Raw genomic sequence first — 24,537 nt, 5'->3', positions numbered from 1 at the left:
TCTCCACTCTCCATCTCCACTCTTCCCCGAGTGACTCAGACACTTCAAATCCCTGCCTTTCCCCTCTTTATCTCTGTCTCTCCTTCTGGTAACCCAGCAGCATCCATCTAACACCCCTTAGCCTCCCCTCTCAGCTTGTATCTGTTATTGAGGCAAGGCAGTGTAGTCAACTGATTTGGATGCAAAATAAAGATGCCATGTTTCAGTAACTGGGTGGACGAGTATCATAAACCCTTCCCGCTAACGACCGTTTACTCTCTCCTCATTCAACCCACGAATGGCCGACAGACCCCTGAGATGTTTGACTTTGGCTCCCGGGCAAATAAAACACTGATTATGTTCATAAAGTCCAGCTTTCACCCTCAGTAATTTAATACGAATTCTTCTTTATAGTTGAATGCAACAGATTCTGGCCCCATAATTTGCATGTAAGAGCAAGAAGATACATGGTTGATTCCAGTGGAAATCCATTAGCATTTATTTCATGTTTCATGTCAAGAATAGCTAAACAGCAAAAGCAGATGGAGGGTTATGAAGGTTTGAAAAGGGTCTCAAGAAGACAGCAGCTTGAACAGAGCAAAATCACTGCCGTTAAGACGAAGAAATGTATTTTTAGTAAATGAAATTATTCACCATGTCATGCACATTATCTGTCCGAGAACAAATTAGTTCCTTATTAATTTCATTCAAAAATTCATAGGGCATCTTTCATAAACTGAAGGCATAATAGAATATTACTGATAACATAAATGGCCTTATTTTCTTGCATAAAGTAATTACTGGACTAACATAATCTAATGTACAATTTCGTCGCTAATAGAAAAGCCGTCCTTTTCGGCTTCTGATTGACGTGCTCTCTAATTTTTTTTTCTCTCCTGTTTTCTGTTTTCCTACTCATTTGGGCTTTCTTCTGGGTATCCTATTTTCTGTAACCATAACTTTGGGACAATGACCTCCCTAATAACAATCAATACTATTATTAAGCACTTACTATGTTCCAAGCTCTGTGTGATCTTGGCCTTAACTTCTCTGGGCCTCGTTTATCTCAAATGTAAAATGGGGATTGAGACTATGAGCTCTATGTGGGACCGGGACGGTGTCCAACCCCAATTTCTGTAACCACCCCAGTGCTTAGTACGGTGTCTGGTACGTAGTAAGCGCTTAACAAATACCACAGTTACTGTTGTCATCACTACTAAGCACTGGGGCAGAGACAAGATAATCAGGTTGGACAGAGTCCCTGTCATGCACTGGGGCTCACTTCTTCCTTCCTCTTCTCTCCCTCCATCTGCCTTTTCCCTCTCCTCCCTTCTCTCCCCTCCTCTTCCCTATTTTCTTTCTCCTCTTCCTCTTCCTGTCCCTTTCTTACTCCCCAGAGTGGTTGTTTTTATGGTATTTAAGTGTTTAGTATGTTCCAGGCACCGTACTAAGGCTGGAGTCGTCGTTTTATGCTGTCGAGTCGTGTCTGACCCACAGCCACACCACGGATACATCTCTCCCAGATGACCCCACCTCCATCTGCAATTGTTCTGGTAGTGGATTCATAGAGTTTTCGTGGTAAAAATACAGAAGCAGGTTAATCATTACCTTCTTCCACGCAGTAAACATGAGTCTACATCCTCCACTCTCTCCTGTGTCGTTGCTGCCCAGCACGGGGGAGTTTTGACTTGTAGCCGACGGCCTTCCACTCGCTAACCACTGCCCAAGCTAGGAAAGGATTGGATATGCCTCTGCTTGACTCTCCTTCCCATAGTCGAGACCGGTAGAGTACTGGAAACTCTCCAGGTGCGACCCTGAGAGGATAAAGCTCAGGAGTAAATACAAGCTAATCAGGTTGAATAAAATCCCTGTCTTCATCCCCATTTTACAGATGAGGTAATTGAGGCACAGAGAAATCAAGTGATCTGTCCAAATTCACACAGCAGACAAGTGGTGGTGCTGGGATTAGAACCCGCGTCCCTCTGACTCCCACGCCTGTAGTCTGTCCACTAGGCCATGCTCCTTCTCCAAAGTTAGGGTTTGTTACTCTCTGCTAAAAGAGACACCTAGTCTTCAATATTCCACCCTGACAGATTTTTGCAGCTGCCATTCCGGCCCCCAAATCTCTGTGTCCCCCTGGATCTCACACCATCTGGCTCTTTCCGGATGGATTCAGCAAGGATGACATTCTTGAAAGCAAACACAACTAATGAGGGAGCAGAAGCCAGGAACCCGGACCCTTTCCGCTCCATGGGTGTTTCGTGCAAAGACGAGAAACGGAAATAAAAATATTGAAGAGAAAACTCTTTGAAGGATCACAAGGGGAAAAAATGCACATGTAATGACCAGATTGTGCCAGGAAAAAACATAATGAAGGTTAAAAACAAAGATGCATAGGAGGAAGAAATTTGGTGAAAATGCTAATCACAGTTCAGACAAGAAATGGGATTTTTAATTCTCCTGCTTCCCTGTCCTCACTCTAGCTATTCCGTTAGCTTATCACTCCTCCTGCCAATCTGAAAAACTACTGCACTCCTCACCTCGAAGCCCTCCTGAAGTCACACCTCCTCCAATAAGCCTTCCCTGATTAACTCCCACCACTCTGTACAAAATCAATCCATCAGCCACTTCTAGTGCAGGCATATTTATTCGTCTCTACTTTTCCTCAGTGTTTATATATATTACATCTCTACACATCAATCAGTGGTACCAAATGAGTGCTTACTGTGTGCAGAGCACTGTATATATAGGTATAAGTGCAGTCAATTTATGAATCCTGCTTATATTATTTTGTAAATAGCTACGTCTGCCTCCTGCAGAGGGTAAGCTCTGGTAGGCAGGGAACACGACACTCTTTTTTGTTCTTCCCAAGGGCTTATTTCAGTATGTCACACCTGGCTTAGAGCTGTTCATGGATGTGGGGAAAGTAGTCATTTGGAGATCTCTGACCTTCAGCAAAACGTAGGATCAGATGTCTAGATCTTACGCTCCTTGTGGGAAGGGAAAATGTCTACCAACTTTTGTATTCTCCCAAGCGTTTAGTACAGAGCCCTGCATACAGGAAGAACTCAATAAATACCATTGTTTGATGTCTTAGATTGGGAGCTCCAGGTGGGATAGGGCCAGAGACAGACCCGATTATCTGATATAGCTCCCGGCGCTTGACACAGCCCTTAGCAAATGCCACGATAGCAGTAAGGTCCTTGAGGACCATGTGCCAGCTCTGGTCTGCCTGAAGTCCTCATCAATAATAATAATAATGGTATTCGTTAAGTGCTTACTATTGCAGGCACTGTACTAAGCGCTGGGGTTGAATACAAGCAAATTGAGATGGAAGCAGTCCCTGTCCCGTATGGGGGTTCACAGCCTTGATTTCCATTTTACAGGCGAGGTAACTGAGGCACAGAGAAGTGAAGTGATTTGCCCAGGGTCACATAGCAGTGGAGTGGCAGATTCGGGATTAGAACCCCTGACCTTCTGATCCCCGGGCCAGTGCTCTATCCACTACACGTCGCTGCTTCTCTGTAAGAGAAGCGATCAATCAAGAAGAGCCGAATAATTCAGGGCTGAGAGGAGGCCAAACTGACAGATGCTGAGAGGATGGACAGGGTCTAAAATGAGCTGGGGAGGGTGGATGTCTCCGCGAGAAAGTGGGAGGAGATTTAACTTGGGAGAAGGTGAGGATCCAATATTCCGAGGGAGTGGTGACGCTGGACAGCTGCTCAGAATGGAGTCGGAACACAAACGTTGGTTCAACGTTCCCTCAGGGCTCGGGGGAACTGAGCAAGGTGAGCTGGGTCAATCGACTAATGGTATTTATTAAGCAGTTACTCTGTGCACGGCACTGTGCTAAACGCTTGGGAGAGGATGACAGTAGAATTGGTAGACACATTTCCCGACCACAGCAATCTCACCGGTATTTATTGAGTGCTTACCACATTCCTTCAAACGTAATTATTGAGCGCTTCCTTTGTGCAGAGCACTGTACTAAGCACTTGGGAGAGTACAATATATCAGAGTTGGGAGACAAGTTCCCTGACCATATAATAAGCTTACAGTCGGACATTAATATAAATCGATCAATAATATATAATGGGCCATTCTTTCAAATCTGTCAAAAGGAACATTGGTCTTAATTCTAGTTCTAGTCCCAAAATTCCCACTGGCCTCCTGTGTGACTCTGTGCACGTTACTTAACCGCCCTGGACCTCCGTTTCCTCATCCGGACAACGGCATGATGTGAAGAGACAACTGGTGTGACATGCTTGGAAATGCTAGATGTATTCCAGCGGTTGGACACGAGTAGTAAGAGGGGGAAGGAGATAGGCTGGAATCTTCTTTTTAGAATGAGGGCTTAATAAAAGGGTAGCAATGAAAGCGAAATGCACCAAAGATCGAGAAAATCTCCAGATGGCTAAGACAGAGGGCACTGTTATTTGAGACAAAGTGAACTGGCAAAGGGAACATCCTCAGGAATCACTCCTGAGGGACGGCCTAGATCTTCTGCCATCGATTTTCTTTTCTTTTTCTTCCTCTCCGATTCCAAGGCAAAGCTGTTCCTGCAGATTCAGTTGCCGGTTGACCGGTGATCCAGTGGGCTTCTCCGGAAGCTTTATCCCAGTACCGATCCATCACCCAACACATGTGACCGACTGATTCCAGAGATTTTCCCATCAGCCACTGCTACTCCTCGGCTAACCTCGGGGCTGAGCCTCCCCAAGCCACCGATGCAGGTTCCTCAGGACTGGAAACTCACTGTGGGCAGAGACCACTGGACTTCCCCAAGCACTAATTAGTTGCCATTGTTTTTACGAGATGTTCTTCCCCTCGACTCTATTCATCGCCATCGTTCTCGTCCGTCCGTCTCCCCCGATCAGACCGTGAGCCCGTCAAACGGCAGGGACCGTCTCTATCTGTTTTTGATTTGTTCATTCCAAGTGCTTAGTACGGTGCTCTGCACATAGTAAGCGCTCAATAAATACTATTGAATGAATGAACGAATAGTACAGCACGGCCTAGTGGCAAGAACACAGGCTTGGGAGGCAGAGGTCGTGGGTTCTAATCCCGGCTCCGTCCCGTATCTGTTGTGTGACCTTAGGTGAGTCACTTAACTTCTCTGTGCCTCAGTTACCTCAGCTGTAGAATGAGGATTTAGAGTGTGAGCGTTTTGTGGGACAGGCATTGCGTCCAACCTGATTACCTTGTATCTACCCCAGTGCTTAGAAGCGTGCTTGGCACATAATAAGCACTTAACAACATTATTATTATGATTATTACAGTGCTCCGCACACTGTAAGCGTTCAATAAATGCGATAGACGGACTGACTTGGGAAGGTCTTGAGTTGGGGGTCTGGGCGTAATAATAATAATAATAATAGTAATAAAAACAAGCCCAGCATTGAGTCTGAGTTGCAGCTACTTCGGCCAGTGATGAACACTTTGCTGGGGTGCCGCATCCCTGTTCACATACTCCATCGATACCCGGGACAGGCAAGGGCGAGAGACTCCACCTTCCTCCACGGCCTCCCCCGTCATGGTACGGGGCAAGCCACTGGCACTAGAATCAACTCCTCTATGCCGATTCTCTGTCCCGGAGTTTCAGCCCCGAGGCTGATGGGGGACTCCATCAGTGGCCAGAAATGGGCGAGCAGACTCCTCCTTTCTGTAGCAGATGCCGGGGAAGCTTGAGCATAATAACTTTAGAGCTTTTAGACGGTGCTTGAAAAATTTAGTAGCGACTGAATAAATGCTACACCCACACACCCTATCAAGACGGCTCAGTTTAGCTATTAAAATCAAACTAACAGTGAATATAGAATGAGGGAGTTGAAAGCGATTTGGAAAAACCCTAAGATCTTCGCACTTCTGTGGTCAATTTAGGGAGTTTGAATATGAACTTTTTTTCACTTTGGTGTATTGATATCTGCCACTTGGAGGCGCTCTGATACTGTCTAGATGTGACGATTTATAGGGTGAACATTTCACAAGAAACAGTGACTTCTTACTCTTTTCGCTTCCAATAATCACTTGGGGATGGACAGTTAACACCGGTTTGGGTAGTTATACTTTGAGGTTACCCCTATTTATCACCTTGTTACTTCGGCTGGGGAAACAGCCTTTTAACACCTCCCTCTCACCTCCCATCATCTCCCCCAAATCACTGCGACCGTCCCCATCCAAGGGGTAAAGAGCTGCCAAAACCGTTTCAGCCACCGCCGCCAGCCAAGGCCCGGATTTCAGGTTATGTGGTCGTGCCGATTATTCAAATTAGGAACTCATCCGTTTTATCTCTTTTCGTTTTAATTTAAACGGTCTCCACGATGGGGCATCGAATTGGCATTTAGAGATACAGCACATTTGATTAAAATCAGTCTACCCCATCAGCTCTATTATCTGCAGTGAACTTGTAGGGGAAAAGAAATCGTTTTCTCTACCTGCCCTGAAATAAAAGAGAAATGTGATTAAAAATGCTTCAGATTTCCAGAAAGAGAAAAAAAATGACATTTTATGTTCACCATCCCCTTGCGAAGTATTACAGGAATTACGAAATACTATCTTCAGTGATTCTGCAGTCAGTGATTATGTGTTTGTGTGTAAACATGCAACTGGCACTCGAGGCGGGAGGAAGTTTCCAAGCCTTTTCCCATTATTTTAATCTCAAAACCCTGCAGATTAAGTAAGGCTTTAATAGAATCACTTGTGTCCTTGAGACATTTTTTATGGTATTTGTTAAATGCTAACTATGTGCTAATCATTACACTAAGCACCGGGGGAGATACAAGGTAATTTGGACACAGTCCTTTTCCCACGTCGAATTCACGGCTTTAATCCCCATTTTACAGGAGAGGTAAGCACAAAGAAGTTGAGTGACTTGCCCAACATCACACAGCAGTCAAATGGAGGATCTAGAAATAGATGCCAGGTCCTCTGACTCCCAGGCCTGTGCTCTGACCACTAGACAATCCCGCTTCCCAACTGGACACTGGATTCAGAAGATAGAATTGGATAAAATCAATCTTTTTCAATTATCTAGAATATGGGACAGGCTCCATGGCCCAGTGGAAAGAGTCCAGTACTGAGAGTCAGGAAACCTGGGTTCTAATCCCTGTTCCACCACTTGTGTTCTGTATCATCTTGGGCAAGTTGCTTAACTTGTCTGGGCCTCAGTCTTCTCACGTATAAAATGAGGCTAATGATAATAATGGCACATAGTAAGTGCTTAACAAACATCATTATTATCATCACTTCCATCACCTGTCCAGCTCGCACTGCGGCCCGCCAAGGACTGTTGATGGCCACTCCACACCGTGGTCTGGGTCCATCGCTAACAGGAACAGGTCCACTCCTCTCTTCCCTCCTACTGGTCTCTCCTGGAGAGTTTTGCTCAGATCCAAGTAGATCATTGTATTGACAACTGAAAGTCCAACTCGGTCCCGAGTGTGCTTATCAGTTTCTTCTTCCCTGTCATCCCAGCATATGAGGCCCTTGAAGTGCTTTATTCCCCCGGATGCAGGCTTGCACAAGTGGGTGCCCAACGGGGCAGAGGAGAAAATGAGGATGCTCTCCTCCCCACCAAGGGTGCATTTGACTGTCAGCCCTCCATGGGACAGGGACTGTGTCCTACCTGATGATCTTGTATGTACCCTGGCTCTTAGCACAGTGCCTGGCACACAGTAAGTGCTTAACAGATACCATTAACACAAAACAAAACCGAAAAATAAAAAAAAAATGATTGCTCCCATCAGCAGCAACCGGTCAATGGGGAGATCTCCTGGGCCAAGATCACCCGGGAAGCTGGCGAGACAGCCGTCTCAGGGCGTGCCGCCGTGAGGGGAGGCCAAAGTGCTTGCAGATTTCATTATTATTATTATGATTACTATTAGCCTCATTTTACAGAAGAGAAGACTGAGGCCCAGAGAAGTTAAGCAACTTGCCCAAGATGATACAGAACACTAGTGGACCAGCAGGTATTAGAACCCAAGTTTGATGGCCAGAAGGCTGAAAGAACAGACATATAAAGAATGGGAGCTCAGGAGCTCTGGAGCAGAGGGCACCGATCAATCGATCGTATTGATTGAGCTCTTGCTATATGTAGTCAGTCAGTCAGTTAATCGTACTTATTGAGCTGGGGCAAGTCACTTGACTTCTCTGTGCCTCAACTGCCTCATTTGTAAAATGGGGATTAAAACTGTGAGCTCCATGTGGGACGAGGACTGTGCCCAACCTGCTCTTTTTATATCCACCCCAGAGCTTAGTACAGTGTCTGACACACAGTAAGTACTTAACAGATACCAGAATCATTATTATTATCATTATTGAGCACTTACTGTGTGCACGGCACGGTACTAAGCACTGGGTAGAGAACAATATAGCAACAGACACATTCCTTGCCCACAAGGAGCTGTGCTATACTAAACACCTGGGAGAGTACAATGCAATAGAATTAGGAGATATGTTCCCTGCCCCTAACGAGTTTACAAGCTAGATGGGGAGACAGACAGTAATATGAATAAATGAATAATTTATTATAGATGATTTAAAGATATGTAAATAAGCACTGTGGGTTCGGGGGTGGGAAGACTATCAAGTGTCCAAAAGTCACCGATTTAGGTGAACAGACGATACAGAAGGGAGATTGTGTGGGAGAAAAGGGGTGGGAGGGGGTCTCACCTCCGGACCCTCTTGCATTCAGGGTTTTGAAAAGATTTCCACATGCCCTGCTGTAGTACAGGGAATGATGTAATGATTCCGGGAAAAACTGTGTGGGTCTTTAAATCACTCAATCACCTTTCTCCCTCCTACCTCACCTCTCTACTCTCAGTGCTTGGCACATAGTAAGTATTTAACAAATGCCATTATTATTATTACCACCCGGTGCACGCACTTCACTCCTCTAATGCTAATCTCACTGTACCTCAATCTCGTCTGTCTCGCCCGGACCACTCGCCCGTGACCTGCCTCTGGCTTGGAACGCCCTCCCTCCTCATATCTGACAGATTGCTCCCCTTCAAAGCCTTATTGAAGGCATATCTCCTCCAAGAGGCCTTCCCTGACTAAATCCTCTTTTCCTTTCCTTCAACTCCCCCGTCCCAGCCCCCTAGCACTTATGTACATATCCGTCATTTGTTTATTTATTTTAATCGCTGTCTCCCTCTATAGACTGTAAGGTGATTGTGGGCGGGGATTGTGCCTGTTATATTGTTACTCTCCCGAACGCTGAAGTACAGTGTTCTGCACACGGCAAGCCCTCAGTAAATACAATTGGCCAAGTGACTAAATCGAAGAAAGGTGGATTTAATCCCCATTTTATGGAGGAGGTAAGTGAGGCACAGAGAAGTTACCCCAGTGCTTAGTACAGCACTTGACAAACAGTAAACACTTCACAGATGCAGCTGTCATCACCCTGAATATCCCTTGGGATGAGGAAGGGATTGATGTCTAGACTTTTAATTTTAGTTTCCATCACTGATCATTTGACATCTCAACAGCAGGGCAGTTGGAGGAGGAGACAGAGATCCTCTCCTCCCCATATGCGACCGAAAATGGTAGTACTCCAGTCACTTGAACGGTTTTACATCTGGGTCTGTGACACACGATCGCCTAAGGAAATTCCCAAGTCAAACCCGTGACAAGTTGCGTGGGCTCCCAGCTATCACCGGAGCGGAGGCGGGAATATTTATCGGCAACCCGAGATCTTCTTGTACATTAAAACCAATTTGTTTGCTTTTAAAATAGGAAAATTGGTGCCCAACACAAGCGTTAATGATGATTGACTAATTCTGATGTCTTGTTTGAGAACCTCCTCCTCAAAACGCATTCATTTCTTTCCCCCTACCAGAGTCATTTCCGTTCAGATATTTCCTCAATCTGTCGTGGGTCATTTCATCCATTATGTTTGCTGTTTCCACCTTAACTGGTGCCTGATGTTAATTTGACAAGCTTACCATTGGAATACTTAAAACATTCGCCGGTTGAAAGGAAGAGAGTTAAATCGTGTGTTAGGGCATCCATCAACAAAACCATCTGCTCAGACGATGCGTTTGGTCCTGTCCAAATTAAGCAATAATAGAAGAGTAGAAAGGCTGAGCAAGTCTTCGACTGGCCTAGGAAATGTCCACGAGAAAGAAGGTCCAAGAGAGGGGTGTGTCTAACGGGCTAGATTATCAGGGAGTCGGGCCCTGTCTGAGTCCTGGCCAAGAGCTCCCAGGGCAAGCTCCTTGGGGAGAGAGGAGGCTGCTTCTCCAGCTGTGTGGAGGAAGTGAGGGGTCAGCCATCTACTGCTAGACTTCTCACTGTACCTCAATCTCCTCTATCTCATTCATTTATTTGTTCATTCATTCAATCGATCATATTGGTTGAGTGCTTACTGAGCGCAGAGCACTGTACTAAGCCCCGCCGACCTCTAGCCCACATCCCGCCTTTTCTCTGAATGCTCTCCCTCCTTATATCCTACAGACAATTTCTTTCCCCTCCTTCAAGCTTTACTGAAAGCAAATCTCCTCCAAGAAACCTTCCCTGACTAAGCCCTCCTTTCCTCTTCTCCAACTTCCTTCCGCACTGCTCCCTTTATTCATTCCCCACTGTCCCAGCCCCACAGAATTTATGTCTATATCTGTAATTTATTTATATCAATGTCTGTCTTCCCCTCTAGACCGTAAACTTGTTGTGGGCAGGAAATGTGCCTGTTCATTGTTATATTGTACTCTCACAAGCACTTAGTATAGTGCTTAGCACACAGCAAGTGCTCAGTAAGTATGATTGAATGAATTAACACAACTACAGCTGTTTGGGTTAGGCTCAGTACCTCTTTTCCTCTAGGAGTCCAGATAGACTGGCTGTGCCCAGCACAGCATTTCTAGGTGGAACTGAAGGAATTCACATCCATACTGGAGAAGCAGCATGGCCTAGGGGAAAGAGCATGAGAGTCAGAGGACCTGGGTTCTAATTCCTACTCTGCCACTTGCCGTTCGGGTGACCTCGGGCAAGTGACAACTTCTCTGGGCCTCCATTTCCTCTTCTGTAAAACTGGGATTCGGTAATTCGAAAACTGGCATTCCATAATACCTGTTCTCCCTCCCACGTAGATTGTGAGCCTCATGTCAGTCGGTCAGTTGGATTTATTGGGCTCTTACTGTGTGCGAAGCACTACGCTAAGAGCAGATGGGCGAGTCACTTAATTTTTCTGTTCTTCAGCTTTCTCATTTGGAAAATTGGCATTCAATAATACCTGTTCTCCCTCCTATTTAGACTGAGCCCCACGTGGGATAGGGGCTCTGTCCAACCTGATTATCTTGTATCTTCCCCAACTCTTAGTACGGTGCTTAGCACATAATGAAAGCTTAACAAATAGCACAGTTATTATTGCTATTTATTGTTATTATTATTATCATCATCATCTAGCTGGGGAGACAGACAATTAAAATACATTCCCGGAAGGAGGAAGTAATAAAATGCAAAGATATGAATATAAGGACTATGGGTGTTTGGGTGTATTTCGCTTAGGTGACGATAAGTATTCGTTAAGTATTTACTATGTTTAAAGCCCTGTACTAAGCTCTGGTGTGGATACAGCGTAATCAAGTCTGACGCAACTCCTGTCCCTAACGGGGCTCATAATCTAAGCGGGGATGGAGAATGAGTATTTAATCCCCATCTTACAGATAAGGAAACTGAGGCACAGAGAAGTTAAACGACTTACCCAAGGTCGCACACAAGGAGAGCAGCAGAGCCAGGATTAGGTGCTCTAACTCCCAAACCTGTGTTCTTTCCACTAGGCCACACTGTTACTCTTAGATGGCGCAAGAGTGCCGATGCGAGAGTTGAGAGATCAGGCACTTTAATGAAACCGCTTGTTCTCTGTTGCATCGACCTCTCCGAAGCACTTAGTACAGTGCTCTGCACACGCAAGCGCTCTATAAATATCACTGATTGATCGAGGCACTACAAGGAAGGTCTAATTCATCCTCACTCAAGGTGGGGGAAATGAAACGCCAAGGTGTGATGGTGCTCCTCCTGAGTGCCAACTCAGGTTCTCTACACTGAGTGTATCAGTGCGGTGGTACTCACTGAGTACTTACATTGTGCAGAGCAATATGCTCAGCACTCTGGAGAGTACAATAAGGTTGGTAGACATGATCCTTGCCCCCCAAGGAGCCTGCAGATTGCTCTCCCTCCTGACTCAAATCCAGTCAGTGGTATTTATTGAACATCTACTTTGTGCTGAGTGTTGGAGTACAACAGAGGTAGAAAATGCAATCTTTGCCTTCAGGGAACTAATCATTCACTTGATTAGCTTTGCTATCTGACATCTGAGAGAAGAAATTTAACTGAAACACCCTAAACCTAGTAAAAATGATAGTAATAGTAATAATAATATCATCATAATAATTTCAGTCTGGGCTTACTCTGTTTAAACATTCTGCTAAGTACTGAGATAGATATAAAATACTTTACTGCTTTCCTTGTCCTGGCCCTCTATGTGAATCTGGTTTTCAATCGGGATAGATCTCATTTTTCACTGGAGAACATGCCTGCAAAGGTTTTAAATCCACAGACAGCTTCAGTCATTTCCTAGCCAAGATGGTAGGAAAAGGCCAAAGCAACTTCAGGGACAAAACAGGCGAGTTCCCATTCTCTATTCCTAGACTAACTGCCCCTGTTTTAGTCATCAGATTTCCAAGAAAAGAGAACACCAAATAATCACCTCTTTTTTCAGTTCAGTCCAATTGAGGAAATTCGGCCTCCAACGGGGTGTTTGGGAAAGATGAGAGTGGTTAAGAACGAGGTCGTAATGGAAGCCACTTCTCACAAACAAAGGTAAAGTGCTTCCCAGTGAGAACTTTGAACACACTGATGTAGGAATCAAAATGGATTCGTACAACACAAGGCAGAAACTGAACACAAGAGCTGCGGGGGAAGCTGGGGGAGGGCAGGGTTGAATCAGGCAGGGGCTTGAGGGGCTGCAACCTGGGGTCCCGGGGAAAGGGAGGCGAGGACCCAGTAGATGCAGTGTGGCCTAGTGGATAGAGCACGGGTCTGGGAGTCAGAAGGTCGTGGGTTCTAATCCCAGCTCCGCCACTTGTCTGCCGTGCGACCTTGAGCAAGTGACTTCACTTCTCTGTGCCTCAGTTACTGCCTCCATAAAATGGGGATTGAGATTGGGAGTCTCATGTGGGACAGGGACTTTGTCCAACCTGATTTGCTTGTATCTAACCCAGGGCTTAGTATAGCACCTGGAGCGAAATAAAGGCTTAATAAATACCGTACTTAGTATTATTATTATTCATGCAATTAACCCCAAATTGAGCTGCAGGTAAGAGGACATTAATAGGGGTGACCAAAAAGGGTGAGAGCAGTGGCTTTCGTCACCCACCTTCCCTGTGCTCACGCCACCAAATCCCTCAGCTCTGAAGCAAGTGGGTGGGTCAAAGTCTCTCCAGTGAGACATTCCCCCTTGGGACGGACTTCCCTAAAGCGTTCCCCAGGATCGATCCATCAATCCTGTGATCAGTGGGACTTGTAAGCTCCCTCTAGACTGTAAACTCATTACGGAAAGGGAATGTGTCTGTTTATTGTTATAGTGTACTCTCCCAAGCACTTAGTGCAGTGCTCTGCACAAAGTAAGCGCTCAATTAATGCAGTTGAATGAATTATTGAGCATTTACTGTGTATAGAGCACTTGTACTAGGTCCTTGGGAGAGGACCATACAACGGATTTGGCAGACATGTTCCCTGCCCACAAAGAGTTTACAGTCGAGAGGGAGAGACAGACGCTATTAATGAATTTTGGTTATATTAATAATGATTGTGATTTTCATTAAGCACTTAGAGTCTGTGCCAAGCACTCTACTGAGGACCGGGATAGATACGAGATAATCAGGTTCTACATGGGGCTCGCGGTCTAAGTAGGAGGAAAAACAGGTATTGAATCTGCATTTTGCAGATGAGGGAACGGAGGCATAGAGAAGTGAAGTGACTTACCCAAGGTCACGCAACTGGCAGAGCCAGGACTAGAACCCAGGGCCTCTGACTCCCAGGCCCTGGAACTCTTTCATTCATTCAGTCATATTTATTGAGCACTTACTGAGTGCAGAGCACTGTACTAAGCACTTGGAAAGTACAGTTCAGCAACAAAGAGAAACAATCCCTGCCCATAAGGGGCTTACAGTCTGGAAGCGGGGAGGCAGACATTAAAACAAGTAAACAGGCATCAGTAGCATCAGTATAAATGATTGGAATTATAGATATATATACACATCAAAACAAGTAAACAGATGCTAATATAAATAAATAGAATTATAGGTATGTTCATATATACACAAGTGCCGTAGGGTGGGCGGGGGATAGAGCAAAGGGAGTGAGTCCGGGTGAGAGGGGGAGGAGAGGGGGAGCTGAGGAAAAGGAGGAAAACTCCTCTAGGCCGCACTGCTTCTATGTACTGCTTCTGCAGATATGTACAAAAGAAATGTGGGGTGAATGCCAAGTGTCCAAAAGATAGAGATAATAACAGATAATAAGATAATGATAAGATAATGATAATAATTAGCATGGTAGTTGTTGTTAAGCACTTACTATGTGTCAAGCACCATTCTGAGTGCTGGGGTGGATACAAGCTAATCAGGTTGGACACAGTCCCTGTCCTCCTTGGGGCTCACAGTCTTAATCCCCATTTTACTGATAAGGGAACTGAGGTCCAGAGAAGTGAAGTGACTTACCTAAGGACCCACAGCAGACAAGGGACTGGAGCCGGGAATAGAACCCAGGTCCATCTGACTCCCAGGGCCGTACTCTATCCACTAGACCATGAAAGAGTACAAGTGCGCTTGGATCTCACCTGGTCCCCGGCAGAGAAGTACTCGGGAAGATGATTTTAGGAGGGATGCCCTGCCCTGCTCCACCCTGGAAGAAGCCTGATCCCTCGCTCTTTGCCCCCATATTTGCCCACCGAAACCCACAGCTGTACTTCAGGTGTCCTCAAGGGCCTTCGTTCATTCAGTAGTATTTATTGAGCGTTTACTATGTGCAGAGCACTGTACTAAGAGCTTGGAATATACATTTCGGCAACGGAGACAATCCCCGCCCAATGACGGGCTTACAGTCTAATCTTCAGTGACCACCGCTGCCAGGAGAGCAGGAAGATCTCTCTCCCAGCCGATTCATTTAGGGCCATAAGAGATGAAGGAAGGACTTCCGTAAGGGAAGTTTGCAAGACGCTACGATGTCACTAAAGCTACAAAAGAGGACACCGTGGAGCTCTGTGACTTCCTCGGTAACAATTAAAACAGCCTCTCTCTCCTGGGAGAGCTCGTTTGCTAAGCAGCAATCTTTCAGGAACTTAAGATACCTCATCTGTCCTCAAAAGAGCCTCTGAGCCGCCCAGAATGGTAGGCTAGGTTCTTCCGTTCAATGAAATCTTGCTGACAACTAGAGGATGAGTGCTGCATTTTGCACCCAGAAGATAGTACAATTGCTCGGCTATGTCGCCGTCTTATGTTTAATGGCGATAATCAATCAGTGATTGACAGTTCTAATTAGAAGCCCAGATACAGCCACGTGATAGTTCTGGCTAACAACTCTGTTTCATATTCCATCTCTCTTGCCTTGGAATAGGGAAAAGGGGATGTTTTATAGATAACTCAATAGGCACAGCTGTCAATTTTAGTTTGTTTAGGCTGGAAATCTGTACTGGAAGTAGGATAGTATGCCATGATGGCTTTATGGCTCCGTCCCCAGGTCTAGGTATTTCTGCTTGAAGGAGTTGATGATATTTCAAATTGGCATAGATGGATTCTGGGGTGGTTGGTTTTTTTTTTGTTATTTCATTCAGAACATGGTGTGTTTCAGGTGTGTGGATTTATATATTTCAATGGGCACTTTTTTTCCCCCCAAAGAGGCCATCCATAATGGAGGACAGTAATCAGAAGAGAAATAGCATCTGCTAAAATATATGGTGCTTGGTTTCCCAGGCATGATGAAATATCATATTTTGTTGGGTGCTGAAAACATGCTAGAAAAATCAGTGCTCATTTCTCTCCATAATATGACATGTGTTAAGAAATGTCTGAACAGATTTTTCACATAGAAATATCTTGCAAGAAAAAAAAAATTGGATAATTGCACTGTGTATTTGTCTTCGTGCATTTCTATTAGACTTCATTATCCTGGAACTAAATACTGTAACTTGGGTTTATATGTGGGAAGAAAAAAGAATCCAAATTATAGAGCGAAGTAAACCGCTCCTCCTGTTATTCTAAGGAACCCACCCAAAGCTACCCTCCATTTCCCGGATATTTGCCTCTGAGCCCCGGGTTTTCCGTCAACTCGACAGTGATGGCTGGAGGTGAAACGGTGTCTTTTTGGGTAGAAGGAGGGGTCGCTATCGAAGAGGCCAGATCCCTTCTGCACTCGCAGCCAAGGACAGTCTATAAAACACAATTACGCATTTTCCTCAGTGTCCCAGTCCAGCAGTTGGAGCTTAAATATATCCTGAGACATATTGTAAATTAGCGCGCCGACGCACCCTAAGTTAAATTTAAAGATGAAGGATCAGCACGATCACACATCGGCCGGGCGGAAGAAAAAGCCCGTGTTGCTCAACCAGACCGGGGTCCGGGGGGCTCAGGGAGAGAGAGAGGAGGTGGCGCTCTCCTGCCGGGAGCCGTCCTTTAAATGATGAATCGGGGAAATCGATGCCGTGGTTTCCAAAACTGGCATTTCTCAGGCCTGCAGGTTGCTCTCTGGTCATTACTGCTCCCATCCCGTTTCCAGAGCCAGACCAGAGCTTCTCTCACTGCTGGACAAGGCCATGTCATACGAGACTATTCACTGACCTGGGGTTTCCAGCGTGGACAGCAAAATCATCATCACCCACCCTAGTATTGACCTGCTGTGTATAGAGTGTAGTGTGTAGAGTAGTACTGGGCTCCTGTTGAGTGCAGAACCCTGTGCTGGGTGCCCACTGTGGGCCAGGCACTGCGCTGGGCACCTGATCTGTGCAGAGTACTATACTAAATGCTTAGGATACCGAACTGAACATCTACTCTACCGACGTGAACCTAAAAACTGGATCACGAGTCAAATGGAAGAGAACAGCACGACGCCAGTGAACTTGTCAGGGAATTTCTCCGTAGCCTTAGGCTCAGACTTGGGAAATCTATTCCTATCCTCCTCTGGTTGGCCCATTCTGCCAGTTCTCTTGTCGAGGTGGCCAGAGGACTTCTCCAAGATGGGTCTTTTGTTCTTTCTTTTCTTGTCAGCACTTGACAGTCTTACACCTACATATGGTGGTGATCCTGCTGATTCCTACATAGTTTGCTGCCAGTTCTCCAGCCAGAAATCCTAAGTGCCCAGATGCTCAACTAGTAGCAGCTGTAGAAGTAATAATAACTGTGTTATTTGTTAAGTGCCTACAGTGTGCCAAATTCTGTCCTGTCCGTTGGGGTAGATACTAGAAAATCAGGTTCCACATGGGGTTCACAATCTAAGTAGGAGGGAGAACAGGGATTGAATCTCCATTTTGCAGAAGAGCGAACTGAGGCCGGAGAAGTGAAGTGACTTGCCCAAGGTCACCCAGCAGACAAGTGGCAGAGATTAGATTAGAACCCAGGTCTTCAGAGTCCTAGACCCACGCCCTTTCGGCTAAGCCACACTGCTTACCATAGTAATTATGACAGTATTCCAGTACAACTCTGCTGAATTGTCCTCTCCCCAGTGCTTAGCCTAGTCTTCCGCACACAGTGAGTGTTCACTAAATAGTATTACTTGATTGACTGATTTGATGAGCAGGCACCGGGTGCCGGGACGGAACTAAGTGCTTCCGCACAGCACTCACGTACATATCTGTAATTTTATTTATTTCTATTAATGTCTGTCTCCCCCTCTACACTGGAAGCTCATGGTGGGCAGGAAATGTGTCTGTTCTACTGTTATGGTGTACTCTCCCAAGGGCTCAATGCAGTGTTTTGCACACAGTTAATGCTCAATAAATATGATTGACTCGTTGAATGAGGAAAGTACAGCAGATTTGTGAGACAAGTTCCCTGTCTACAAAGAGCTTACGCTGTACCAGTGAGGCAGGGGCCCTGTTATACCCATGCGTTTCCTTAAAGCCCACATAACCAACAATTTCCTGTACAGCCAGTAGAAACCTGCGATACCATTCTTCCAGTGCCTCTGCCAGATTTCTGAACTGAGCTGAGGAATCATGAGTAAAATGATTATATTAATTATGGTACTTGATGAATGCTTACTAGGTGCCAAGCTCTGGCTGTCCTAAGTGCTGGGGTAGAAACAAGCTAATCATGGTTAAGAAGATAGAGCACAGGACTGGGAGTCAGAAAGACCTGGGTTTTAATCCTACTTCTGCCACATGTCTGCTGTGTGACCTTGGGCCAGTCGTTTTGCTGCTCTGTGCCTCGGTTACCTCATTTCTAAAATGGGGATTCAGGTTGTGAGCCGCATGTGGGACTTGGACTGTGTCCAACCTGATTAGCTTGTATCTACCCCAGGGCTTAGTACAGGGCCTGGCACATAGTAAACACTTGAAAAATTCCATTAAAAAAAGGAGAAAGACTTGAATGCCATGCCATGTAAGTAATTTGGATCTCACAGTCTACACCAGACAAATTCATTCTTGCTGAGCAAGATTTGGTTTTGCGAAAGTCGATTTTCTAATTACGGTATGTAGTAAGGACTTGCTGTCTGCTAAGCGATGGAATAAATAGAACGTGATCGGATGCGGTGCCGTCCCTATTGCCCACGGAGCTCACCATCTAAGAAGGTGGAAGAGCACCAATCTCATTCCTAGTTTATAGATAAGAAAACAGAACCAGAGAGGTTGTGTGACTTGGCTCAGATCACGCAGTAGTAGCCTCACGGAAAGGGGACCTGCGTTCTAATCCCGGCTCTGCCACTCGCTGCTGTGTGACCTTGGTCAAGTCACTTAACTTCTCGGTGCCTCGGTTTCCCCATCTGTAAAATGGAGATTCGTTGTCTCTTCGTCATCCTGCTTAGATTTGAGCCCCCCGTGGGGCAGGGACTGTGTCCAACTTGATTATTTGCATCTCCCCTAGTGCTTAGAATGGTACTTAGCTCACAGAAAGCACTTAGAAATACCGGCATGAGAAGCAGCCTGGTCTAATGAAAGGATCATAGGCCTGGGAGTCAGGGGTTCTAGTGTCAGATGGGACACTTGCCTGCTGTGTGACCTTGGGTAAGTCACTCCCCTTATCTGTGCCAACATTACCTCAACTGTAAAATGAGGGGGTAGTTACATGCGAAGGGTAGATATAAGTCAATCAAGATTTCTTCGTAACTACCCCTGCTGAGGACAGTGCTTGGCACAGTAAATATTTAGCAAATACCTTAAAAGCAAATAATGATGTTAATAATACCATTAGAATTCTGGTCTGCTAGCTCCCAGACCTGTGCTCTTTCTGGTAGGGCAGGCGCCCTCTCAGTCTTTGTGGAGCCAGTTCTCCAATTCCACATCCAAAACATGTCTGGCAAAGGAGGAAGCCGCCACAGATCTTCTCTAGATGGTCAAAGAGACGGGGAACGGTGCCAGACGGGGCCTCTTGACCATAAACCATGCTCAGTCGGAGAAGCAGCGTGGCCTAGTGGCTAGAGCGTGGGGTCAATAGGATCTGGGTTCTAATCCCAGCTCTGTCACTTGTCTGTTGTGTGACCTTGGGCTGGTCACTTCACTGGCTAGTGGATAGAGCACAGGCCTGGAAGTCAGATGGTCGTGGGTTCTAATCCTGGCTCCACCACTTCTCTACTGCGTGATAGTAAAAGCTTAACAAATACCATAATTATTATTATTTGCACAAGTCACTTAACTTCTCCGGGTCTCACTTACCTCATCTGGAAAATGGGAAGTAAGACTGTGAGCCCCATGTGGGACAGGGACTGTGTGCGGACCAATTTGCTTGCATCCACCCCAGGTCTTTGTGGTGCCTGGCACATAGTAAGCACTTAACAAATACCATAATTATTATTATTCTCTGTGCCTCAGGTCCCTTATCTGTTGTCAAATGGGGATTAAGACTGTCAGCACCATGAGAGACAAGGATCGTGTCCAACCTTGTATCTATTCCAGGGCTTAGTACAGTGCCTTAGAAAGCGTTTAGCAAATGCCATTAAAAAAAAATCTGCGGGGGATTCTGGAATCAGCCGGGGAGGCGGGTGGGGAATGGACTGGGAAGATGAGACCCGGGGGACAACTAGGTGCCACTGGGTCCAAGGCTGAGCGGATGTCTCCAGGTTGGCACTCTACCAGCTACCCCGTGTGGCATCAAATAATAATAATAATAGTAATTATGATATTTGTTAAGCACTTCCGACACAGCAGACAATGTACTAAGCGCTGGGGTGGATACACGCAAATCAAGTTGGACACAGCTCACAATCTCAACCCCAATTTACAGATGAAGTAACTGAGGCACAGAGAAGTAAAGTGACTTGCCCAAGGTCACAGAGCAGACAAGTGGTAGAGCCAGAAATAGAACCCATGGACCTTCTGACTCCCAGGCCAGTGCTCTATCCATTATGCCGAGCTAATTTACTATGCCGTGCTGCTTCTCTGCAGAAGACGCCTGGATTCTTCTTAGTCCACAAAGCCGCCGCGGGGCCGGTGTTCCCAGCAGGGCAACCCTTGGTCAGTCATTGCTCAGAGGACAGATCTTCAAGGAATGTTCCAAATCGCTTTTCCATCATAGAAAAACATGATGGAAGAGAAGGAACAACTACAAAAAGGTTTTATTATCTCGGGACAGAAGCTTATTTGATGCGAGGTGATGGGAATTAAAAAGAGATTCCGACACATTTTTCTAACATGTTATAATGAGGAGAATATTATGCTAATGGTATTGCTTCTGCCAATTAATTGTTGAATTCCTTCCATTACTAGCACCCCAGCATATTCTACCGTATTCCAGACTGCTATCTCGGCTTTAGAAATGACAAACAGCAGGGGGGGATTTTTTGCCACCCTCCCTCTTCAAGAAATCTACCAACTTGGGAGAGAAATATTTTGCGTCTTACCTTAATTTGACCCGGCTAGTCCAATCGCTTGGGGATTTAAAAGTCAATCCTGGGTTGGGTCTGAACACCGTCTTTTTCATTTTTATGGTTTTCTATAAACCAGGATTCGGAGAGAGACTCTTTTTTCCAAAAGCTATAATTTTGGCCCAACTGTAATTAAATGTAAGCTCCCAGCTGGGAGGGAGGATGGGTCGGGGTCTGGGTAGGAAAGCCTCCGGTCAGTTGGGAAAACGGTGGCAATCTGACAGGAGTCCGTGAGAGGTTCACGCTTCTTCTCCCTGTTCCCTTTCCCCTCTATCAGTCAACTGAGCAGTGGTTTTAATTGAGCACCTACTGTGTGCAGAGCATTGAATTAAGTGGTGGAAGAGAGTTGGAAGAAATGCATTCCCTGCCCACAACGACCTTACGGTCTTCTCCTCTTGAATCAATCATTCGATCATATTTACTGAGTGCTTAATAATTAATAATAGTAGTTGTGGTATTTGTTAAGTGCTTACTATGTTCCAGGCACTGTACTAAGCACTGGGTTGGATTCGAGCAGATTGGGATGGACACGGTCCCCGTCCCACGTGGGGCTCACAGTCTCAATCCCCATTTTACAGATGAGGTGACTGAGGCACAGAGAAGTGAAGTGATTTTCCCAAGGCCACACGGCAGACAAGTGGCAGAGCCAGGAGTAGAACCATGACCTACTGACTGTCCATCCACTACGCCATACTGGTTTATTGTGTGCAGAGCACTGTACTAATTGCTTGGGCGAATACAACGTGGCAATATGAAAGTGTTGGCAGACACATTCCCTGCTCACAACGAGTTTACATTCCAGAAGGGGAGACAGACATTAATATTAATGAATAAATTATGATTGTGGACAGAAGTGCTGTGGCACTGAGGGAGGAGTGAATGAGGGGTGAAAATCCAAATGCAAGGGTGATGTAGAAGGGAATGGGAGATGAGGAGGTAAGGTCTTCCTCACTGGTCCGTGGCTGATGTTGGTCCATGGCAGACATGTTGCTTGCCCATAATGAGCTTGCAGTCTAGAAGGAGATGCCCATATGTCCAAATGCCCATAACCTTATACTTTGGATTTCCCCTATCTGTAATTTCTTTGAATGTCTCCCTTCCTCTCTAGACTGTAAGTTTCTTGTGGGCAGGGCTCGTGTCTTCCACCTCTGTTATATTGTACTCTCCCACATGCTTAATACAGCGCTCTGCACATAGTAAATGCTCAATAAAGACCATCACTGGATTGATGCCCCAGCTAGATCTGTGTTGGTCCGGTGGAAACAGCACTGTGGTAGCCCCGAAACCAGCAGTGATCATCAGGCCACAGTGAATGGGGTTGTGCTCTTGCGTGTTTGGGACAATGTGGGAGAAGGGATCTTTTCCATCCCTCGGGAAGGTAAAAGATCATCTTGCTCTCTCCTGGTAGACATCACCTTTACTAGCCAATCCCGATTGCCTCCCCCTTCCAGCTCTCAGGAGAGTCGGCCCAAGTTAAGTGACTTGTCCAAGGTCACAAAACTGGGTCCAAAGGCCGAAGGACCCTCTCGGTCCTGTGAGTTTTCGACTCTAGGAACGAAGTCGAGGAAAGAAAAAGAAACCTGAAAAAGAACAGAGACAATGGACACCGGCGATGAGAAAAGGGCAGAAAGACACAGACAAATAGCGCAGGAGAGAAGGCATTAAAATTTCCTCAGGTAATTGGCTTTCCCGGGAAGACAAAGACTGATGGTAGCTGAAACCAGGCCCTTCTCCTTTGGGCTTTGCTTCATCGTGACTTCTCAACCCACTCTTAACTCCAACCTGGATTCCCAGGTCATTGTGTGGACAGACAACTTGGGAGTTTACCACTGGTAACCTCTAGCTCTTTGGTTATCCTTTGCCAGACGGCCTTTCCTTTCTTTAATGGTATTTGTTAAGCACTTACTATGTGTCAGGCACTGTACTAAGTGCTAAGATGGATGCAGATTCATCGGGTTGGACACAGTCCGTGTCCCACATTCATTCAATCATATTTATTGGGCGTTTACTATGTGCAGAGTACAGTACTAAGCGCTTGTAAAGGACAGTATGGCCATAGTTAGAGACAGTCCTTATCCAATTACAGTCTAGAAGGGGGAGACAGACAACAAAACGAAACAAGCCAGTCTTAATCTCCATTTTAATGATGGTAATGATGGTATTTGTTAAGCGCTTACTATGTGCAGAGCACTGTTCTAAGCGCTGGGGTAGACACAGGGGAATCAGGTTGTCCCACGTGGGGCTCACAGTCTTCATCCCCATTTTACAGATGAGGTAACTGAGGCACAGAGAAGTGAAGCGACTTGCCCACAGTCACACAGCTGGCAAGTGGCAGAGCCGGGATTTGAACTCATGACCTCTGACTCCAAAGCCCGGGCTCTTTCCACCGAGCCACGCTTTACAGATGAGGTAACTAAGGCATAAGGAAGTGAAGTAACTTGCCCTAGTTCGCCCAGCAGCAAAGTGAAGGAGTTGGGATTAGAACCCAGGTCCTTCCGTCTCCCAGGCCTGTGCTCTATCCACTAGACCATGCTGCTTCTCTCTTCTCAGTGGAGCTGGGGAACCCAAGTGAGAAGTAGCATAGTCTCGTGGAAAGAGAGGACCTGGGTTCTAATCCTACTCCACCTTGTGTCAGCTGTATGACCTTGTCCAAGTCACTTCTCTGCCTCAGGAACCTCACCTGTAAAATGTTAATTAATACTTTGAGACATGGGCTGCGGTCAAGCCGATCATTTCGTAACTACCCCGGCTCTTTGTAAGGTGCTTTGGCACCTAATAAGTGGGTAACAAATACCACTGAACAAAAAACCTCTCAGCGAGGGGGAGATCAGCCATTGCACAATCAGCTGCATCACTCACATAGCCACTAGGTCAAGGCCCAGCCACCCCTCCTCCTCCCGTGTTACTTGGGAAGGGGTTCATAAACTGGTCCGCCCTCCGTCCTGTGATCTTAGACCAATCTCTGGAGAGCATCCATCTCTCTCCAGAGGCCAAGATAGCTTACACCAATGCCCGTGGATAAAAGCTTTTCCCATAAACTCCCCCTATTAATTAAATCAAATGTAGCTTTCACTTTGATGAGGCGGCAAAGGGAAGCCCCTCCTCAAACTCAGGGTATTTATCAACAATGGAAAGTCAAAACGAGGCGTGTCATCCCAGGACTAAAACCTCCGTGAAATCTCTCCCATCCGTTTTCCTACAGTTCAGTGGAGAGGAGGGCAGAGTGGCTGGAGAATGGGTGGAAGTGTCCGGTGCTGTCGTCCAGGGCTTTCAAGCTTCACCCAGTTTAAGTGGAGGAATCACAGAGGTTGTAGCAGTCCATCCCAGATTTAAGTTCTAGACTGGGCCTGTATTATTTCTTCAGTGCTTGTTCCACTCATTGGGACAAATGGTAAAGACGTTTCGTATCCCTGAGGTCTTTCAAGCCAGAGAAACCCCCTCCTCACCCAAAAGAGGGCAAAAATTGGGGATTTGCTATCGCAGAGAGCTGTT

Source organism: Ornithorhynchus anatinus, chromosome 9, assembly GCF_004115215.2.
Source record: "Ornithorhynchus anatinus isolate Pmale09 chromosome 9, mOrnAna1.pri.v4, whole genome shotgun sequence".
Taxonomy (NCBI): Eukaryota; Metazoa; Chordata; class Mammalia; order Monotremata; family Ornithorhynchidae; genus Ornithorhynchus; species Ornithorhynchus anatinus.
Note: the sequence above shows the minus strand (reverse complement) of the source record.